This window comes from Mandrillus leucophaeus, unplaced genomic scaffold (assembly GCF_000951045.1).
Source record: "Mandrillus leucophaeus isolate KB7577 unplaced genomic scaffold, Mleu.le_1.0 Scaffold717, whole genome shotgun sequence".
NCBI classification, from domain to species: domain Eukaryota; kingdom Metazoa; phylum Chordata; class Mammalia; order Primates; family Cercopithecidae; genus Mandrillus; species Mandrillus leucophaeus.
The window spans coordinates 544224-565886 of record NW_012107775.1 but is presented as its reverse complement, the minus strand read 5'-3'; positions in this window follow the sequence as shown (position 1 = coordinate 565886).

Below are 21663 nucleotides of genomic sequence, written 5' to 3'. Positions count from 1 at the left end.
AATAGCATGTTAGCTAGGGAAGATTTAGTGAATTAAAAAACAGATAAATAAAAAATGCAAAACTGATGCTCAGAGAGAAAAATTCAGGGAAAATTGGTGAGAGACATGTGGGACAAACTCGATAAGTCTGGTAGTTGTCTAAATCTATTCTCACAGGGAGAAAAGAGAGAGAATTTGGCAATGGAAATAGTGAAGAGGTAATGACTGAAAATTTTCCAAAATTGATGGATGACGTTAATCCAGACTCAAGAAGTTCAACAAACTCCAAGCAATATATATAAAAGTTACAGGGTAGGAATCCAAAGAGAAAATCTTAGTACCAGCCAAGTAAAAAAGACAAATTACTTTCAAAGAAGCAGAAAGACTGAAACTAAACATAAAAATAATAAAAGTTAGAAAATAAGGACATGGCCTTTTGAAAAGTGCTAAAACAATATAACTTAGAATTCTATATCCAGTGGAAAAATATTTTATATATAAAAAGCCAAAAGAAAAATGTTTTTAGAGAAAAAAATCAATTAAATATGTTTTCAAAAAAATCTGTTAGGAGGCTGAAAATCAATATTTACACATCCATCTCAAGAAATTAGAGAAAAACTAACTCAAATCTCGAACATATACAATCTATAAAAATATTAATTTAATTCATAAGTACCTACAAACTGATCAATAAAAAAAGAAAGAAAAGACAGTTGTCAGAATTAGGAATACAAAATAAATCATCACTAATATCATTCAAGCATCAAAGAAATTAATATTATTAACTACCTAATGCCAATTAATTTAGAAAATTGTATGAAATGGAGATGTTTGGGGCAAAATCTATAGCCTAAATTGACAGAAGAAGAAATCGAAAATCTTAATAATCTCATATCTGTGAAAGAACTTAATCATTCCCAGAAAGAAAACTCCAAATCCATATAACCTTGTCAGTGAGAACTTCCAAATATTTAAGGGAATAATACCACTATTAAACAAACTCATTCAGAGTAGAAAGAAAAAGAGATAACACTTTCCAACACGTATTTTATAAGACCCAGGAAAACCCAATAAGAAAACTTCACAAAACACTAAAGGAAAGGAAAATCACAGACTAATTTCTTTTAGTCACATAAATGCAACAATCCAAAACCCAATCCTAGAAAATCAAATCCAGCAACATATAAATAGGATAATATATCACGAAAAGTGTGGTTTATTCCAGGAATATAAGATGGGTTTAACATTTGGAAAAATGCATACATATGTTCTCCAAAAGATGTGCACATGAATATTCATAGCAACAGTATTCATAAAGCCAACCTCAAAACTACTCAAAGGCCTATTAACAGTTGAATGGATAAATAAATTGTGGCATAGTCACACAATGCAATACTATGTAGCAATAAGAATGAACAAAATATAGCTACCCACAAACATAGTATTGAGGGAAACAAGCCGGAATGAAAAAAGTAACTATTTAATATGCAATTTGCGTAGAGTACAAAAATTAGCATCCATGATGTTAAAAGTTTGGCTAATGGCTTCCCTGGGGTGGAAGTAAGATCATGATTAGAAGGGGGTATGAAGGGCTTCTATATGTTGCTGTATGGGTGTGTTCCATTTGTAAAATGAATCAAGCTGCACACTGAGGCTATGCACTTTTCTGTATGTGCATTCACATCAAACCAAATTAAGGAATGAGTGTGTTCTAAATTGGAAAGCTGGCTCATATGATAATGCCTCATTTCAGCAGTGTATGTCTAAAAAAATATTGAGTTTCCTCCACTGTCCCTGCCAGCCATCGTGTTTGTTATTTTAGTGACATGCTCAACAGAACAGGGGGTGTGGGATGAGAGTGTAGTATTTGAAGTAAAGGACACTATGTTCATGATTCATTTACCTAATCTAAATAGCGAAAGTACTGCCTTTATCTTTCACAAATGATTATAAGCTTACATTTTATGCAGGTAGAATTATTTGCTATAGGATGAAGCAGCAGTTATCCATTGATCAAAAGTAAGAAAATAAAAAATATGGCTGGGGAAAAAATCGTCTCTAACCATTCCATCAGAGAAGTAGTTTAACTTTGAACACCATCATTTACAGAATCAATCTTATAATTTTCTCTTTTGGCAGATTTTCAAAGTTTTCAAAATATAGCTGATTCTATAAATTAAGTCCCACAGCTGTGGTGCTGAGTGAATTTTCTAATTTCCTAGTAGGAGAGTCAATCTGCATAATTACTTTCTGAAACAATGGTGTGTATTTCCCCTGTTAATATCTGCTTAAAAGGGAATATTCTTTGATCTGCGACTTATGAGGGAAAAAGATAATGAAGTTAAATATAGTCAATTCAAATGGACACATATTTAAAAGCATCTCAAGTATGCTGAGTCCAGGCACTAGAGATGTAATGTTAATAGGGGCTACCAATTTCTAAATAAATAAATTAAATCAAAGAATAATAATTGAAATAATAATTTAAATTGAAATCATAATTTAAGTACAGAATGTGCAGGTAGAGAAGCAGCAAGGATTTATGCTCATAGTGTAAAGTGGGAAGCATAAGACCAACCAGGAAATGCATTAATATACATTTCTGGAACTGCCAGAAAAAAATAAGAATAGCCCTTCTAAAACAAATGGCATTTTGAAAAGTATTATGATTTTTATAGAAATGTAAAAATGATAGTATTGACCAATGAAATTGGTAGTTGGGAATAGATTGTGAGAACAATTTGGCTTTTAAGTGTTATCTTTAGGCAACAGGTACCTAAGGAAGAGTTTCAAGGGCAGAGCAATAATTAGATTTGTCTTTTAGTAAGATAAGTATGGCAATAAAGTAGAAAACAGGTTTGATATGGTGAGGAGCTGATCAAGAAGAATGGCAGTGGATTTATGGAGAGCGCTCAAAATGCACACTAAGGTTAAACGTCAAGTGAAATGTGGATGTCACGTTCTCCACTGTCTTCTTATTTTTGTGTGTTTGTTTGTTGTTTTAATTCGCTTTAATGGCCTATAAGTTATGGAATCTTAATTTTAGATCTGTGAGTAAAAATATCTGGAAATCATTTCAGTATAGCTGTGATATTCTCTATAAATGAAGCATTTCGATCACTGGTGTATTTGATGTGTTTTGTAACCATTCACACGAGGACTCTGTCCACACCCGCAGATCATTATGGGTGTACATTCCCGAGCTTCCCAAAGCATTGATCCCTCACTTTGCATCTCACAATAATGGAAGACATAAATATGCCTTGAAAAGCACTCACCATTACTTTCTTGGCTCATTACCCTTATCCACTGGACAGTAAAAGTAATCTATCAAAATCATGTAAAATCACTGCTTCCCTCTTACACTAGACATTTTAATGCACTGATATAACATCATTTAACTGGAAATAATAGAACTCACTGCCTTCTAAGATAGAACAGCTGAAACAAATATAACTTAAAATAAGAGTGTATTAGTTGTGCTTCTGTCTTAGACTATGTGATCAGTATCCACGAAACTAGCACAAAAAATGGTGACATGTTTGAGAGTCAGTACACAACTTGAAGGACTGAACCAACTGGCAGGTCCTACATCCTTTAACATATCAGAAGACTTTTTGTCTTACTAATTAGAAGTAACTTTGAGTTCTTCCACAAATTGGCCAAGCTAGACCTACTCTAATGTTTATATTATTATTCTCTCCATGAGCTTAAGTTATTAAGGTCTGGTCATTGATTTATTAAACTTCATGGGAGCAGTTTTGTCACAGTGGAGTAGAATATCATGCTGGGGTACAAAAATCGGAATTTCATAACAGTCTATCCAGGACTGTGGTTAAGTCATGGGCTTTTCAGATCCTGAGGCTTGCCATTTACATATGTCTTTCCCACTTCTGAACCATTTTTAACCAGGAATTTCTGCAAGGGGTAATGTGATTATTAATAAGATGTTTTGAGATTTTTTTAAAATAAAAGCTTTAGTATGTGAAACACTATTGTTTACTTTAATCAGAGAGACAAGAGAAAGGTACTAATTTAAGAAATTACCACCAAATAATACCAAGAAAGCTTCAAAGAGCAAACATCTAGAAAACAATATTAGTGCAGCATATTTTAATTTCCATTTTTATTCTTGCTTTTGTATAGGCAGCAGTAAAAAGCTAGCTCTAGCAAGAGTAGCCTCCCTTTGAAATTATCACTTTTGCAAAACAAGAAAATTTCATCTAGATAATTAAGAAAGTCATCAGAGAGTTGGGTTTTGGTAATGATAAACATTAAACATTGAAGACTAATTTCTTTGGTCCATTTGTATTTTTTTCACAGAATTACAGCAAAAAATGCTGTATTTTTCCAATTCTCATTGAAATCTTTCCTACAAAGATAACCTCCTTTCAAGTCACTCTAGAGATATTAGTTTAATTGCCTCAAATAATTGAGCTGTTTTGCATATACATATAGCATATTATTATTTGGCTATGATGTAGCTTCCATTCTTTGTAGAAAAAAATTATTATAATCTAACTGTAAAAGATTAGATAAATTAGTGCTAGATCCAAATGTTAAAATCAAGGTCCTATTAATACTTTCTAGATCAAATATTAGTCAGCCTGCTAGATATTAATTACTTTTCAGATGCTTAATATATCTAGAAATTCATGACACTGTTTGCTTTTCCTCTCCGCTCTGCCACTTTATCCACTATTGTATTTACTATCACTGACAATGGAGTTTGGTAAGCTGTGCATTCCTTATGCCACTCTGTTGGATTGGCAGTTTAGTTTCTTTTTAAAAATGCAAGAAAACTGAAAGCACAGAAAAAGATAACATCAAATTGATCCCTGCCTAGTAACATGCTATGCAGTTGAGTTATATTCTAGAATTGCTGCCTGTACTCAAATTCTTTTGACCTACAAATTGTCAAAGAAGAGATAACACACTGCCTACACTATTGATTTTATTCACCATAATTTTTGCCTTAACATCCCAAATGCCCAACACATTATGAATCATTATTGCGCCTAATACTGATCAATATGCCATGGGCAAAAGTTCAAAAATAATATCATTAGTGACACAGTGATGATGATGATAATGATGACTATGAAGGTCAGCTTATGTTACGAAAAGGGCTTTCTGCAAGGAATCAGTCTAGTTACCAAGTGTTTCTAGAAACTGAGCATGCACCAAAAAATTTAGCAAGTTACCAAAGAAAAAAATCTGGGGTAGAAATAGTATAAATTGCAGTACAATTTATGTAATGAATTATAACTTAAATATTAATTTTTTGGTACATAATTTAATTCTTTGCAGCTGCTTCTACATTTTTAAGTGTCCTCCAGGTGCCTGCAAGTAGCACCACTTCAGAAATGGAACGAAGTAGGGTTCTTTTGTTTTGGTTTCCCGTCACAATAGCTTTCATCTGCCATCAACAACATGGGCCTACAGATGAAAAGATGGCAGTACCTGGAAGCCAGTTGATGATGCATTTTTGAACCTTGAATAAGCTACTTATTTTGAAGAACTTCTGCCAGTATCTCTTCCCACCACCAAACTGTCATAAGCATTCTGTAGCTGTGCTTAGGATAATAGAGTTGTGGACATGTCTGCCTGGGTGTTTGGATGATGAGATCACAGGCCTCTGTGCAGCCTCAGTAGAAGATCTAGAAGCAGTCCTGCCTTGGTCAGTGTTAAACACACATTAATGGTTAGAATTTTTAAGGAGAAAGAAGAAAAAAGGAAGAAAGGAAAAAATGAGGAAAGAGGGAGGGGGAGGAAAGAAGGAAGGATGGAGGAAAGGAAGGATAGAAACAAGGAAGGAAGAAAGAAGGAAGGGAGGAAAGAAGGAAGGGAGGGAGGGAGGGAGGGAAGGAGAGAGGGACATTACCTAACTATGTATTATTTTCCTGATTAAAGTAAATTCAGATGGTCATTCCAAAGCAGTGTAGCTCAGTAGAAATACAATGCAAACCATGTATGTAATTGAATTTTTTCTAGTAGTCATATTTAAAAAGTAAAAAAAGAAGTGGGTGGGTGAAATGTTTTAATAATATATTTTAGTTAACCCAATATATTACTTCAATATGTAATCAGTAAAAAAACACTATTCATGAGATATTTTACATTTCTGCACTGCATGTTTGATCTGATATGTATTTTACACTTGGGGCACATTTCAATTCAGGCTAATCATGTTTCAAGTCCTTAAGTGCCACCTGTGGCCAGTGACTACTTAATATATTGGACAGTGCAGCTCTAGAACATCTTGCAAGATCAGGCTGAAGCTGATTTCCAGCTGAGACCACATCATCGCTTGGCTCCTATCCCTGTCTTATCCTTCTTTTCTCACCCATTTATCCCCAACTATATCATTTGTACAGGAATCCTTATCTCAGACTTTCCTTCTAAGGAAATTGACCTAAGCAAATGCTTAATAAAATTTAGCATTTCTCATTTAATAATGAATCAGACAGGTTTCTTCCTGATATTACCTCCTCCTTACCATGCCTCCTGTCTCTTTTACCCTCAACGTCTACCTGTCTCTCCATATCCCAACTGATTTGAAAAATGAATATTCTGTAGAAACTTGTGGAGCCAGCAGCAGTAACTTCTTAGTATCTACTGGCATTTCAACCACTTAGTGTGGTAACAAACTACAAAAACTCCTGATTTAGGGTTTGTTTTTTAATCGGGGACTAATATGTGTGCAAAGTGTTTGCAGCACTTCTGTCTATGGAGTGGGCTTTCCCTGTTCTTAGTTTCCCAAAATGGGACCCCAGCATGACAGATAAATGCATTCAGGCAAAATGTCAAAACAAAAGCCATTTTCAAAAGACGTGTACAAAAAAAAAAGCGAGAGAGAGTTTGACAATTGACAGTAAGAGGTATTGAATATTTTTGTTTGTTTCCTTTTAATATCTTTCATTCAAATTCTATTAAAAAACAGCAAGCATTTGGTCCCTCTTATCTTTTGGGAGTAATTTTTTAAGACCTTTACAAGGTGCTGTTCTTTTTATTATGTACCCCAAGCATAGTGATGGATGGATTGCTAACTGTTCTCAAGATGGCAGAAAATTGGCTATCAAGGACAAATGTTATGCATCCTCAGGCAGCACTGACTCTGGAAAAACATTGAAGTTGTCTCTGTGTGAAGTAGCTATGATGCAGTTTTGCTTTATTGTACTTTTTTGCTTGCTTTTCATCTGTTTATTTTTCTCAGTTTGAGCAGAAGCACAGAATTCTGCTGACTGGCAAGTTGGTAAGGGCATTAATTGCATTTTAACATCAGTTTCGTTCAAAAAAGTTTGAAAGTAGAGAGAAAAGAAAATCTTTCAATAATCTGTGAATTAAACTCCAAATAGTTTTGCAGTTTGTTCCAATCCATTCTCATTCATGGTAGATCTCAAGTGACCTTTTCTAGGAAATTCGTTAAACTTGTTCACAATGAGAGAGAGGAAAGTTGGTGAATGCAAATTCTTCTGTTTCGTCAGTTAGGACAGTCAATCAATAGAGGATAAAGATGAAAATATAAAAAGGAAAAAACAAACTGTATTAAAGCAAGCCAAATTGTTAAGTGAGAGGTAGAATATTGTTATGAATGAGTATTGGAATTAGAAGGGTTGGGTCATAGGTACTGGAATTAGAAGGGTTGGGTCATAGGTACTGGAATTAGAAGGGTTGGGTCATAGGTACTGGAATTAGAAGGGTTGGGCCATAGATACTGGAACCAGAAGGGTTGGGTCATAGGTACTGGAACTAGAAGGGTTGGGTTATAGGTACTAGAATTAGAAGGGTTGGGTTATAGGTACTGAAATGAGAAGGGTTGGGTCCTAGGGACTAGAATTAGAAGGGTTGGGTCATAGTTATAATATCTGATCTTGGGTCAAACACTGCATCTCTTAAAGTCACAGCTTTTCTCTTTCAGTGGGGTGATTGGATTAAATGGTTGTTAAGCTTCCCATCAGTACTGTACTTTCATTCTATGGTTCCAAGCAGCTTATACAAAGACACTTTAAATTGTGCTGCTTGCTTTATGCTGATGATAAGCATATTTCTGGGTCAATGGGTATGGTGGAAAGAGTTTTGGGGGCAGATACATTTAAGTTTAAATTCTACACCTACCATTTAACTACTACTAGTTCATCTGAGAAACAGAGATAATAATACCTACTTCTCAGAGTTTTGTGGATGTCCTTGAACAATGTCTGGAGCAAAATAGCTTGGACAAAAAAAAAAAATCTTCCCTTTCTTTTCATCTATTGGGAGGACATTTTTCTGACATATCTTCCCTGTATTCTAGAAAAATAGCTCTTAACTGGAAACTGAATTTTCTGTAGGCATATGCAATGCATCTGGATAGAAGAGGGGAGACTGGACATTGCTATACTCCTGGGAAACAACTTCTGGTGCTCCAGGGGAAACCCACACCTTATTAAAGGTCATCCTACAAGGCCAAACGAACACAAGGGGACCATATTGCTGTTCAACTAAATAGCAGAGAAATACAAACAAATGCTTCCTGAGAATCAGTATATAACAAAAAAGACCCAGAGAAATAATGCAGAACGTTGCATGGGAGAGGCAGGAGAGAGAAGGGGAAACTGACTTACGGATCTGTCTGATTCTACCGCAGGAATCTTGGCAGTTTTTCATGTGGGATCAGGGCACAAGTGACTTTCATCAAGGTTGAAACTGGCAGAAGAAAAAGCTTGGGACTTATCCATATTGAAATTGCAAAAATAATACTCCTTTACAGTTCTTGTAATGTAAAATAAAGTCACTGCCACAGTGGTCCATCTCCCCTTGCAATTTTCTAGTAGATAAAAAGCACATCAGGTTGTAATGGTTAAGCTATTTGCATGATTTTTCCATATGCTTGAAGGTATTTCATACGTCAAATTATCATTCTATCTAATGTTTTCTGTTTAATGTTTTCATTAACATGACTTTTGATTTCAGCAATTTGCATATGCATATTGTCTCATTATCTTAATATAATACTGTTTGGAAAGACTGATTCCTAAATAGATGATGTGAATACAATTACCCTGATGAGGTCTTGCTTAAATTATCAGAAAATTTTCAAAATGTGTTTATATTCTGGTTTATATAAATTAATCATTAAAACAAGAATTAAAGATTTATCATTATATTCTGGTTTGTATTAATTAATCATTAAAACAAGAATTAAGGATTTATCAGAGAGGTTGTATGGGTTCTTAAATTGGTTTTCTTTTTTTCCTTTTACACATGTATCCCAGATCTTGCTCTGTTAACTGTGTGTTATGTCTAGACTACTAATGCACTGTCAGAGAAGAGAGTATAGCAAAAGAAGCCTGGTATTTAGAAGAATTACTTTAAGGTAGAAAGAAGTAGAGTATGTTATTTATTTTTAAGAAAAGTATATTTTTACAAAATATATAAATATTAAACATAATTTCATTATTTTTAGTGAAAGTTAGTGATAAGCACTTATCTTATATATGTTTTAAACTGCTTGAGTAACAACCATCAATGATGACCAAAGAAACATAGATTAGCCATCATCTCATATAATAATTTATTCAAGTATCCACTCATTCAGGAAGACATTTACTGATCACATGCTTCATGCCAGGCATAGAGCCAGAAGATAGTGATGACATAGCCGATTCCTTCAGATACCCTCCCCTAGCTTAGCAGGACAGACAAAAAATGAGCAATTATCATTGACTTTGCATGGCTCAGAGTTGATGAGCAAGTCTCCTGCTAAGTCACTGTGCTCTCCTAGTCGTAATTAATATGCCTTGTTCCCCTACCAACTACATACGACATTTAGGCCTTAACATGCATTATGTTCAGAAAGATATGAATATGTTGCATTCTCATTGAGATTTGTGTCTTGTGTAAGTTGTATCCCACCAAGTGCTGCTTCTATTCTATAAAAATACTACATAAATTTAAAGAAAGAAATGGGTAAAGAGAGAGTGCAAGGGAAGAGGGAGAATTATTCTACCATTACATATAGTTTGAGTATTTAGAGCTTGGAGTCAGAAACATTGTTTATTGAATTCCTTGTCATCAATTTCTAATCATGTGACCTTGAAAAAAGCATTTAACCTTTCAGAAACTCATTTTCTTATTCACATTATGAGGATGAGCATACCTGTACTGTAGGGTGTCTGTAAGCATTGGAGAGGTGTTATATGCGTGAATTCTGGCAGAGTATATACTATTGAGACACAATAGATGCAGGAGTCTTACATAGAAAGTGTACAATTCAGCATGTGTATCGGCATTTAACTGCTTAAATTATAAAACTGAGTTAGGATCCCAGTCTCTCTCCCCTTGAAAAGCATGCTTGGACCTCTATGTCTGTGCAAATGCTATTGAGATTTCGAAAGCCAGCTTTAGCTCCATTCCCTCACAGAAGATATCCTTTCATACCCCAGTACTCCTTGAGCTCCTCTTTTCTGAAAACCCCCAAATCAGCAGCACATCATTGTAAGAAGAATAAATCCATGCCCAGGGAGTTTAGGGTGATGAACTTAACAGAAGAAACAGGAGCTCGACTCCTGATGATTATTTGCTCAGAGAGTGAAGTTATTAACCACTTTGAGCTTTAGTGAGTTTGTTTTTTATCTCTGGGTTTCTGGGTTTCTCTGTGACAGGGACAGAAATCCCTGTAAGGATTCAATTAACAATTGAAAGTCTAGCACAGAATCGGCCCCATAGCATGGATTCCACAAATCCTTGTTTCCTTTGTGTTTCCTCTTTTCCTTGTTTCCTTCCATAGAGCTCCTGTGACGAAATTACCATAAACCGGGTGGCTTACAACCACAGAAATCTTATTCTGATACAGTTTGGGTGCCTGGAAGTCTGAAATCAAGGGGTCAGCAGGTTTGGTTCCTTCAGGAAGTTCTGAGGGGAAACTTTTTCCATGCCTCTCTTCTAGCTTCTAGTTGCCAGCAAACCTTGGCATTTTTTTGGTTTATAGCTGACTCATTCCCATCTCTGCCTCTGTGTCACATGACAATCTCCCTTGGGTACATATGTGTACCCTCTGTGTCTAAATCTTTCTCTCAATTCTCTTATAGATACACACATTTTTGAATTCAGGGTGTACCTTAATCAAGTATGACCTCATTTTAACTTAACTAATTATGTCTGCAAAGATTTTATTTCCAAATAAAGGTGCATGGAGATTCCTGATGGAATGGACATGACTTTGATGTGAAGGGAGCACTATCCAACCCACTTTCTTTCTACTTTTGTATTCCTTCATAGCATCTGACATGATGCTGAACACATCACAAGTGTAAACAGGTAGAACTTAAGTTAATAAGTCAGAGCCTTCCTAAGAAATCCTTGACTTCGTAGTCAAAGACTACATCTATTAAGCCTTAAATATACTGTCTGAAAAATTCAACCCTATTGTTCACAAAAAAGAATGAACTATTAGCACAGTAAGGCTGAAAGCATGTTTCAAGATCCATTCCCTGGTTACTATTAGTAACAACTAAGTAACAGCATGAATGCAAGAGCCGGGAACGTTTTCTGTTTAAAGTGCTTATGAACACTAGAGTTTTTGTTATACTGTGAAAATGTTTTTAAAATTTAGAACTGTATCCACATGCATGCAGTAATGATTTTTAAAAATTAATTAGATTTATTTATACTCATGTCTCAATACCTACACTTTAGTGATATGTTTGCTCATGATTTTGGTGGTGTCCTTTCAAAAGAAGAAAGGTGTGAATTAGAGGACTGAGTTAACTAACTTAATCATGTCTTCTCTATCAAAAATAATGGGTCCATCTAGACATTTATTTTACCATTATCTGTGAAGGTGTAGGAGTGTTGAACGTCTAAGCTTCTTTGAGAATTGCATAGACACACTTTTGGCAAAATGGTCTTTGCACAAGCTGCTTCAGTCCCTCTCACATTTATCTTCCAAACCACTACCACTATTCCTTAACATTGTAGTAGAAAATTCTAATATCAATGTTTAAAATAATATGTACAGATAATAAACAATGTATTGTGACTGAAAGTTTATTATTAAATAAGGGATTTAACCTTTAAACTTACCCTAGCAAAAAAAAAAAAAAAAATCCATGAGTGTTTTTCAAATAGGATTATTAGAACCATCTTTGGGGACCTCTGATAGAGTACAAGGTTTCATTTCTGGGATGAAATTTATATGATTTTGGTATGCCAAGCAAAATATTTCACGTTTCTAATTTGACATTTGCCTGCCTATCGCCACCTACTAAAGCTCTCATAATTATTCCTTCCTGAAAATGAATAGACCTTGACTATTCTTTAAAAATGTCAGTCTCTCTGACTTTATACTCTTGCACATACTGAGTTTTCAAACTAGAATGTTTCTGTTCCTTTGGGTTATCTGTTATGTGTGCTAAAAATGTATATAAAATGTATGCCACGCCAGGAAAAAAATATATAAACAAAAAATTACTGTATTTCATCTGACCTCATTTATGTAAAAATTAATTATAATTCTTGTTTATAAACCACAAAAGTGATCTTTACTATATAACTAAATAGGAAATGACTAGGAAGGTGGCTGCAGATATGGAAGGAAGGGCTCTAGGTCTGCTCTTCTGCCATGCTATTGCATTGGCTGCATTCTCAGGGTATACGACTACCAGGTCCATCCAGGCATACCTAGTAGAAGAAAATGTGTCATGTTTCTCTTGTGCCTCTTTCATAGGAGAGAAAATAAAACTTACCCAGAGCTCACAGCAAAGGCTCCATAATATGCCTGTCAATAAAATTCTGCATTAGGATCCCCATTGTGGAACCAAACACCAGAATTGTCAGGATTCATACAGTCTAATTATTTGAGGTGAATAGATGTTCAGGTTCTACTATATTACCACTTTTGGAGCCCACAATATCTTGAAAATAAAGACAGAATAAATCCCAATACATTTACTATAATCTTTAAATTTCAAAATCCAGATCCAGGGATATTGTATGGTCTTGTGGGACAAGTTCCTAACTGTGAAAAACAAAGCAAGGGCTTAATGTGAATGTCGTACTAATTGTGTAATATTAAGCAACTAATTTTGCACCACTAGAAACTTGTGCCTTTGTGTTTATAATAAAGTGTTTTGGCAAAAGACTATGTTCTCTATGGGTTGTCGTCCGTGCGTGTGTATCTGTGTGTGTGTTCTATTATTCTATTAGGTTGGCATAAAAGTAATTGCAGTTTTTGCAAAAAACACAATTAATTTTGCACCAACCTAATACATCTATATCTATGTTAAAATTGAAAACTCTAGTGCATTTATGCTGCTATAGAAACATGCTTAGCAGTTTTAAATAAATCAGGATAAATATGAAAAAGATTAAATAATATGCTGAATACAGGACTGATGATGTGGTCCAAAAATTCACATTTCTCATTTTACTTTTCCTTTAGTTGCTCTTCATTTTGCTATATATGAGCCTATAAAACTATTACTTGGCCCTTGTATGTCTGTGGTGATCTTTCAAAGAAGCTCCTGAAATGAAAGAATTACTTCAAGAAGTACTTCATTTCTGTGGTATCCATTGTAGTAGACACTAGCCAAACATAAATACTGAGCACTGGAAACGCGGCTACTGTCAACATGCAACTGAATTTTTAATTTTATTTTGTTTAAACAATGACATAGTGCCAGTGTCTACCATATTGGACAAAGGGATCTCAACTTCCATCTTGTCTCAATTTTTACTATCTACTTCAGCTATAATTAGCTATAATCAACTCCCACAATTTCCAAACAATATCATGTTTAATGTACCTTTTTCACAATCACCTGGTTGCCTTCAATGAAAGCCCTTACCTTTTAAACCACTTGATAAACTTACTTCTTTTAAATAACTTAATTTCACCTTCCAATTAACCAATTAATTCTTAATCTCTTCCTCTTTGAAGTTTCATGGTAGTGTTCATTAGTAGTTTACTGCTTATAATGATTTTAGGTGAAAATATTATCAATGACCAATGTTACTCATCTCAATGTGCTTGCAAATAAATGCAGTTTTTGTTAGTGCTGTTTTAAACAATAGTATCATTTTTACAGTATTCCTTGATATTATAATTTCTAATAAAGAAATGTCAGTATTTGGTTGTAGGTTTAGGACCATATTATTTGGGAATCTGTAGGGACAGTGGAAATACCTTTGCAAAATTCACTAATAATAAATAAGTTCACCTAAGTTAGATTCGTGAAAAAGAAAAAAAGGACAATTGACTGTTGATGTTATAACTACAAAAGGATAGAAAAGGGGTTTTCTGGAGGAGAAGCATAAATCACAGGCCATTAACAAAAAATGTTGTGTAAAGATATTAAATGAGAATTTCCCTAAATAGTGCTAGACTGTCTCTACCCAGCTGATACTGGAATATCCTGGAAAGATCACTGAAGCCCCAGCATCAGCTCAACATTTGTTTTTGAGATAGTCGGTATATTGAAAAGCAGAAAAATGTGGTTTTCATTTGAAGATTCAGACTCTGTGATCTTGGGGAAGTTATTTAACTATTTTGAAGTTTTCTTAATTATAAAATTATCTAGGTCACAGAGAATCACAGGAGATAATACATGTAAATTTTGTTTTGAATAATAAAAATATTGCCTTTATTAGTATTACCATGATTATTGTTATTATTATTATTTTCTGGTCAATTTGTTCAATTACAATTTCCGAAAACCTATCCTTTATCTTACATGTGTTAGGTACAATGAATGTCATCTTTTCTAGCAAGTCTAGTTTAGTAGACATACAAAGATTTAAATTCATGAAACATATCTAACAAGTTTCCAGATAACCGGAGTAAAAAATAAAGTGTTAATTTCTAACAACTTGAAGAATGTATCAATTTTATGTAAAAGTTAAGCACAATATTCTAGAGTATTTTTAATACTTCTCAAAAAATATAATGAGAAATATGCTTCAATTTCTCTTTCTATGCAAATATAATCTTCAAATAATTGTTCATAGCATATTCCTCATTTCGAAAGTACATGAACTTTGTTCATTCCTCTCAGTTGTCAATCTAACTTCTCCATTATCTCTCCTCCAAATTACAGATTTTTTAAGAATTTCTCATTCTCCCAGGATTTCTTTTTTTGGTCTATTTTCCCTGATGTTTCCTGGGTGGAATTTACTTTCCAAAATTCACATATGTTATCGTTTTCCTCTGTAAACACTTTTATCACTTCTTAAAGGACCACTAATGAAACTAAAGTTTCTTAACTGGCTTATATGTTTCTTCACCTCACTTCCAAATTCATGCCTGCAACTCTCCAACTAACCAGTTCAACTTATCCAAATATTGCCCTTTTCCCATGAAGACAGTTCTTAGGAGTCATTTGGAAACTACTCCCTCTTCAAGAGCACTCTTTACTACCTTTTTTGACTGATGATCTTTTATCATCAAGACATAAATGAACATTATCTCAGTTATGTTATTCCATCTTTAAAAAGGACTAATTCAATCTTGCAAGATTCTTCTTAATGTGCTCTTAGTTCTTAATATTGAATACTTTCCAGTGGCCTTTCCATTTACAAATAATTGCAAAACTCCCTGTCAGGTTCTTAAGAACTTAAGCTATAATAACACAAAATAGTACATTTGGTATTTGGGAGCAGAAGTTTGTAATGAGGGTAACCTCAGACTTTCCCTTTAGTACCTGTTCTGGTTAATCATAATTTAAGCCATTATTAGGCCTCTATAAGATGCCAAAAGATTTCTCTACAAATGTTTCCCAGAGGAAAACTAAAAAGTTGATCCAGGATAACAATTCTATATTCATTCCTACAAAGTATATGATAAACCAGTGAACAGCATCATCCCATAGTTGCAGTGTTCAGGAATTTGAATTTTAAAAAGTAATATGTTAAATTTCAACAAAAGTTTTACCCACGACTTCTCAAGTGGGATCAATAAAATAAAGGCAGATTTAGAGTTTTATATCAAACTCTATTTGAGTAGGACTATGTGAAATGAAAGATAGAATTGAATATTTTTTTACAGAGTTAGAAAACCTATACTTCTCTTCAAAGGCTTCTAACTTAAAAACGGTGTCTATGTTTCAGTCAAAGTTTCCTAAAGGAAATTTTCTTCTAGCCAGGGATATTACAAGAAAATGTTCAAATGCGTTAAAAAAAAAGTAGAAAAAGCTTTTAACAGAAAGTTAATAGGGTGGTCTAAATGGAACCTAAAATGGAAGCATTCACCCCCTTAATGTGACTCTTCATGGAACTTCAAAAGAAAAGACAGCATGACAAGACTTCACTGAATTCCAGGATGAGGGTGGGCTGCAGTTGTCATCAGCTGAGATGGTTACCTCATTTCTGAACATATTTTATCCACAACTAAAATAGTGGCCCATGGTATTTGGACAATTTAAGCACAAAAATGATCACTGGCTTAAAAATTAATATATCTTGCTGTGGGCCTTTGTTCTCAGCTTAGGTGAGAAAACAATTCCGTTGTTATTTTTCATCTTAAAGAATACATACTAATACAGATGCAAGGTATTAGAGATACCTTCTTGTACTCACAAAAAGGAACCAGTAGTGTGACATTTTCTATTCTTTTTCTAAGCTTTTTCATGAAAATGAGAGCTCCAAATGTGAATATTGGTTATCTAAATGCCAATAATGGCCTTTTACATTTATAAATATGGATATTGATAGAGGATCCACTGATGTGAACCAGGTAGCTCTTTGCTTGGTATGAGGTGTCACTTTGAATTATTTCAACCTCAATTAGAAATTGACCTGAGTCTTACTCAAAGCCTATGACATAAAATACTATTGAAAATCGACATTATTTAATTTACTTGTTCTGTATTTTTTAACCTGACCTCAGCTTCATTTATAGTTGAATAGTTTGTATAGGAACCTAAAATATTATATTGTATTTATTATATTTAATAACCAAATATAGTCTTCACTCAATATTTATCCTCATTTGATTTACATCCAAATGCTTAATAAATAATATGTCTATTATTGCTATATCCCTGTTGTCATCCACAGTCCTTATCATCAAAAAAGCCTGGAAAAGACAAAAGGTCCCATGACCAGGAAAAGGGCATTCCACTGACCAGGAGCAGCAAGAAATAAGGCTTAGTGAGATAGGTACAGGTCAAAGGAAAGCCAAGTCTTTCTTTTTGTCCAAGCACAGGGCTAAGACAGGAGGGCTCAAAATCAGATGAAGCTAGGAAATCAGACAAATATCAAGAGGAGAGGATGGTTGGTAGAGAGAGTGTAAGACCATCAATTTTACTGACGCCAAGGAATGGCGATATGATACATGGTACTACCTGAAAAGGCACAGGCTGGGGCTGACGTAGACTCTCTTATTCAAAAATTATTTGGAAAACAAGCAGCCATACATAGGTTCTGAAAGAGCAGAGATCTTAAGATATTTACTAGATATCATTTGCTAATAATTTCAATCCCCAAGGCAGATGAAATAACTTTCCTGGGTAGTCCTTCTGAAAGTGAACTTGACACACTGAATACAGAGCATTAATTTCGTGTGAGCAACTTACTAGCTGTGTGCCTTTGGGCAATTTTTCTTTTAAACACTTTTTTGTTTCAGTTTTCCCATTTCCAAATGGAAATTGTAATAGTACATTACCCACAGTGTTGAAAATAATAAATAAGTTAACATATATAAGTACTTAAAACACTGTCATTATGGATTATATTTCCCAGGACTTGGCTAAGGTAATGAGAAAGTGTAAGAGTTGTAATGGTTTTTTTTTTTTTTTTAGATGACAAGAGAGACTGAAATCTAGAAGTTCCACAAATATACATTTAATTCTCAAAACTTGCCTATTCTGTTCTACTGTATACCATTGCAGGAAAGGTGGTAGGTGGAGGTGGCAAGGGCTGCTAAAAGCAGAATGAGATCTCTCCTACTCATGTGGTATTTGTATCTCCAAAACCTTAGAGATGAAGAGGCCTAAGTGAAAATAAGGCAGATCTCAAAATGAAGATTTTAAAAACTAAATGTGAATTGAAACTAACTCAAGTTACACACAGCTCAAACTCAGCTCTATAACTAAAGGGAAAAAAAGGAACCAACCTCTCTCTTAGTTTCCTGACAGTGGAATGGGTATGCCCCATTTGGGGAAAAATAATATTAACTTTAATCTCTATTATGACTTCTCTTTAAATCTAATTATCAGAATACAACAAAAAGTCTGAAAATATGACACATAGGTAGGCAAAGGAAAAAATATATAATGTAAGCAGAGCCACAGAGATTCTGATATTAAAATGTTAAAACAATGTATTAAAAATATTTAAATTTGTTCAAAATTATAGAAAAATGGGCAAAAATGAATAAAATTATGAAGAAATTTAGCAGAGAAGATATAAAATTCATATATAAAAATATGTGTTATTTTATGTTGGAGCAAAAATAATTGCAGTTTTTACCATTACTTTTAATGGCAAGAACCACAATTACTTTTGCACCGATCAAATACATATATAATATATATGAGACAGTATATGTATACTATATATCATATATGAATATACAAGGGAAACTACACAATTCTGATGAACTAAATCAAAGAAGGTCTAAGCAGAGAGCTAGTTCATGAATCTGAATAGGAAGGCTTGATATTGTTAAAATATTGACTATTACCAAACTGATCTATAGATTCAATGCAATTCCAATAAAAATTTCAGCAAGTTTCCCTGTGGATATGGACAACCTGGTTTTAATGCTTACATGGAATGGTAAAAGACCCAGAATAGCCAACACAATTGTAAAGGAGATAAACAAAGTCAGATGACCGACACTATCCAACTTCAAGACAGACAATAAAATTACAATACCTAAGGAAGTGAGGTATTGATGAATAAATCAAAATAGCCTATAAATGCACCTACATAAATGTACTCAACTGACCTTTGACAAAAGAGCAAAGGCAACTCAATGAAGAATAGACAATATTTTCAACAAATGATGCTGGAAGAACTGGGTAGGAACGTGGAAAAAAATAATCTAGACACAGACTTTATGCTTTCACAAAAATTAATTAAAAATGGATCATAGATCTAAATATAAAATACAAAATCATAGAACTTCTAAAAGGTAACATAGAAGAAAATCTACGTAACCTTAGGTTTAGTGATGACACCTTAGGTACAACACTAAAAGCACAATTTATGACAAAAGAAATTGGTAAGTTGTAGTTCATTGAAAGTAAAAACTTCTGCTGGGCAAAAGACACTACTAAGAAAGTAAAAAGACAAAGCACACACTGCAAGAAAATATTTGCATAATATATATATGATAAAGGATTGCTATTCAACATATACAAACTCTTAAAACTCAACATTAAGAAAGCAAACAACGTAACTGAAAAATGGGCATAAAACCTAAGCAGACATGTCACCAAAAAAAGCCATCATTCCCTACCTGTTACTATGGCCAAAATCCAAAACATTGACAACATCAAATAGTGGTGAGGATGTAGAATAACAGCAATGCTCAATCATTGTTGGTTGGAATGCAAAATGGTATAGCTACTTTGGAAGGCCATCTGGCATGATCAAAACTAGATACTCTCTTACCATAGGATCCAGCCATCATGCTCCTTGATGTTTATCCAAGTGAGTTAAAAACCTACAGCCATAAAACTTGTACATGGATGTTTATAGCAACTTTATTCATAATTACTGAATCTTGGAAGCAATTAAGATGGTCTTCAATGTAGTAGTTAAACAGATAAATAAACCATGGGGCATCTAGACAATGGAATTTTTTCCAACAGTAAATGAAATGAGCTATCAATTCACAAAAAGACATGGAGAAATCTTAAATGCATATTGCTAAGTGAAGAAAGCTGTATTAGTCCATTTTCATACTGCTAAAAAGAACTGCCCGAAACTGGGTAATGTACAAAGGAAAGAGTTTTGATTGACTCACAGTTCAGCATGGCTGGGGAGGCCTCAGGAAACTTACAATAATGGCAGAAGGTAAAGGGAAAGCAAGGCACCTTCTTCACAAGGTGACAGGAAGAACGCTGAGCAAAGGGGGAAGAGCCCCTTATAAAACCACTAGATCTTGTGAGAACTCACTGTCACAAGAAAAGCATTAGAGAAACCACCTCCATGATTCAACTACCTCCACCCTTGATACATGAGGATTATGGGGATTACAATTCAGTCTGAGATTTGGGTGGGGACATGAAGCCAAACCATATCAGAAGCCAATTTGAAATGCTACATACTACTTAATTCCAGCTATAAGAAATTTTGGAAAAGGCAAAACTGGAGAGATTATAAAAAAAAATTGGTGGTTACCAGGGTTTCTGAGGAAGGAAGGAAGGAACGAACAGGTAAAACACAGAGGATTTTAGGTCAGTGGACACTACTGTGAATGTTACTGTAATTGTAGATATATGTCATTTTACATTTGTCAAACCCATAGATTGTATAATATCAAGAGTGAACCCTAATGTAAACTACTGGACTCATGTTAGTAATGTGTTAATATTGGATCATTAATTGTTAACAGATTACCGCAACTATGCAAAATATTATTAATAGGAAAACTGAGAAGGGAATTAATAAATCATATCAAAACTAAACTTGCTTTGTTTAATTTTTCTGTAAATCTAAAACTTATATCTAAAGTAAAGTCTATTAATTAAAAAAGTAATCAGTGCATACAAATTCTAGAAATGAAAAATGCAACATCTGATGTTAAGGATTTGTTTGAAGTCCACAATAGACAGAAGCAAAAAATAAAAAATAATTGATGAGATCAAAAAAGTTTATTATTAACTATCCAAACTAAAGACTGATAGGAAAATTAGTGAAGAAGAAGAAAATAACATGACAGAATTGCTTCAAGTACTCTAATACATGATTTACTGATGGGGAAGTTAATGAAATAAAAAGCAAATAATAGAGATTTATTTCAAATGGCCAAATACATAATTAACTGAATTGTGAGAAGATTAGAATGAAATGGAAGAAATATTTAAGGAAATAATGACTGAAGTTTTCCAAAACTGGTGAAGGACATTGATCAACATATAAAAGAAGCTTAACAGATCCTAACGAAAATAAATTAGTAGACAATCCAACCTAGAACATCATAATCAAGCCATCAAATGCCAAAAATAAAATGAAATTCTGAAAAATAACCAGATTTAAAAATAAACAGCATAAATACAATGGTATAATAACAACAACTGACTTCCCATCAGAAACTATGAAAACCAATGAATTGACATTTTTTAAATGTTGAAAGAGTTCATGTAATTTTCCATAGATTTAGTATACTTTCTTTAACTGCTTTTAACTTTCTCAATAGGAAACATTGGAACATATTTAATTTGTTTATCAGTTCTCCTATTGATGAATATTTGGTGTTCTTACACTTTTGCTAAAAATAGATAATATTTCTACAAAGTTTACTTTGTACCAGGCATTGGTCTAACTATTTTACATGTGTTACTATTTTTATTCTCTCAACAAAAATTGGACACGTGGGAGTTTCTACAGCATGGAAATCAGCAAATGTAACAGATAATTTTTTTTTTGTTTTTTTTCTGCCCATGGAGAGCTAGTTGTTAAATACCAACTAGCACATCACTGATTATCAGTATTGTTGCAGAAGAAAATTCCAAATTGAAAACTCAGTGGAGAAAA